The following is a 2,500-nucleotide window of genomic DNA, read 5'->3' on the forward strand; positions in this document are numbered from 1 at the left end:
CTCCTTATCAAGAGGGTTTCCTTTCTCACTGTATCTCATTATCTCCACCAATATTTATTCTGCTCAGGTTTGCTTTTGTCTTTTTTTCTGTTTCTCACCATCTAATCCTTTCACATAGAATCAAAGGAGGAGTTAGACAGGGCTAAATAAGGACATGATTTGAGTGTTTCCTGTCAAGGTTGCAAGGGAACAGAAGGAAAGTTGCAGGACTCTCAATAATTTTGTTTCCCCTCCATGCCTATAATTGTTCTTTTATTGGGAAAAGTGAATTATGCTGAAACACATTATATTCACCTTTGCATGGATTCTGATTTTATTTTGGATTTGCTGATAAGAACAGTTTTGTGCACTCTGTCAGGAATATTTTACAAGGATCATCGGAACAGATGATGAGCCACACTTGTTTTGCAAATTTCTGCGTCGGTTGTTTGTGAATAATACGTCTGTGTCATAATTACATCCCAGATGCCAAGTTTTCATGATAAAATTGTGTTATGGTGCCAGAAAGAACTCCTATCAGTGCCTTTTTTGAGGATTGAAAACAGCTGAACTGTGTTGCCTAGTATTGATCTGTGTGAAAAGGAAGAGAAGAGTGATCTGTAATCTTGACTTTGTGAATTGCCTCAGCAGTTTTTTGAGGTCATCCTTGATACAGATAATGGCCTTTGCTGATTCAAGTTTCTGTGCTGTAAAGATTAAAAACAAGAAAAGATTACTTTCTCTAAAAGAAGACGAGAAGACAAAATGATGGCCAAAGGCATGTACTTTTGCTCCCCTTTCCATTTTGAAAAGTAGGGAGTTTTAATATTTTCATTTTATGAGATAAAAGTGGCATTTAGAGTGTTCAAATGTATTTGGTGTGCTCAACAGCAAGTGGACTTGTTGCTGTGAGTGATGATCCCGGTATTCCAAGCATACTGGAAATTGCAACCTATGAAACATGTAGGTTGAGATTCTGTCATCTGACGTCTGATCACATCAATACTTTCGTTATTGATATTATCATTGGTATATTTTTAAAGAGAATGTAAGCAACTTTGAAATATACCATTTGAAGTATTTAAGAAATCAGTCTTTTTGAATCACATAGCATTTTACTGGAAGCTACTATACATCAGTAGTGAGTGCTAGAATATGTGAAGTAATCTTGATAAATTAAATTTTCATGAACACAATAATGAAAAGGGTTGTTGAATACTGGTATCTCTCGTGTGTGTTTATCTGTGGATGTGGTTGTGGGTGTGGATATTGATTGATTAATATATTTATTTGTATTAATAGATTTACTTCATGCTAAATTCTTCGAGATCATGAATTACTAGTAACAAGCAGTATTTTGATTCATTGTTATATCAAATGTAAGGTAAACAGAAAATAGGACTTGATGTCTAAAACAATATATCTTATAAGTACATAATACATTGTGTGTGGGTCAGCTTTTTTGGGACTAGAAAAAGTAAATATAGGTAACACTTACATATGTTAAGAGTACCTGTGGGAAGAAATGAGGAAATATTGCATTTCTGTTTCACTTGAAGGTCTGTGCAATATGGAGAGCATGATATTTGAATTTGTAGAAGTTTGAATGGAAAATGAACACAAATGGTCTTAGTACCCGGGCTAGAATCATATATAGGGGAGTAGGTGGTGGCTGGTTGTTTCCATATATGTGGATGTGCTTAGATGTGAGTATGCACATGTGTAGTGGTTTGTTTCCAAGCTTGTACATGAATTCTCATATGAGTTTGTGTATGTATATATGGGCTTTAATATTTAGCAACTGGCAATATATTCATGTTTGTGTATGGGGGAACATATGGAAGTGTGTGTATACCTGTGTTAGATTTCTGCTATCCTTCTGATCAGAATCAGATACTTGATGACTGCAGACTTCAGTCTAATTAATTTTAATATCAACATAAGAACACTAAATGTTCAATACTTTCCATTTGGTGAAATTTTCTAGACTGTTAAGTTGATAGTCTAAAATCCCTTTATCACACTTTTGTTACTCTTTAGTTTTTATTAGGTACTACATAAGGAATGGATCCTTTGATAAATAATATTGATTTAAAATGGCCCATAATAAGGATGGATATAATTTGATTTGGATAACTAACTACCCTAGCCTCTAATGAAAGTTCTTCTTAAGGCTTCTGTGATGTAGGCTTTGGAGGAAGAGAAGCAGAGGCTACAAGTGGCTTAATTGCTTATCATGTACATGGATACATAAACAAGCCTAGCAGGGCAAGAACATACCCCTACAGCCTGATGATGTCTGGGGTGGGGGTCAGACGGGTGTGGCTAGAGCTTTCAGAATGGCCTGGGTTGTCTTTACAGGAAGAATTCTTGGAAAAGATGAATTGCCATTTATACAGGTCTTTTGTGATAAATTTGATATTCTATTGATTCTGCAGATGTAAGATAGCAAACTGTATTTGATGCCTTTGATTCCCCAGTGTGAGACAAGTGATGCATATAGACATGCAAACACACATAC

At 35.3% G+C, this 2,500-nt stretch overlaps 1 protein-coding gene across 1 annotated transcript in view; it reads left to right on the top strand.

The window, feature by feature from the left end:
- Positions 1-2,500, top strand: part of LOC125035068 (telomere attrition and p53 response 1 protein-like) — a 23,736-nt gene that overhangs the window by 640 nt on the left and 20,596 nt on the right. The window lies entirely within an intron of this gene.

This window comes from Penaeus chinensis, chromosome 19, assembly GCF_019202785.1.
Source record: "Penaeus chinensis breed Huanghai No. 1 chromosome 19, ASM1920278v2, whole genome shotgun sequence".
Classification (NCBI taxonomy): domain Eukaryota; kingdom Metazoa; phylum Arthropoda; class Malacostraca; order Decapoda; family Penaeidae; genus Penaeus; species Penaeus chinensis.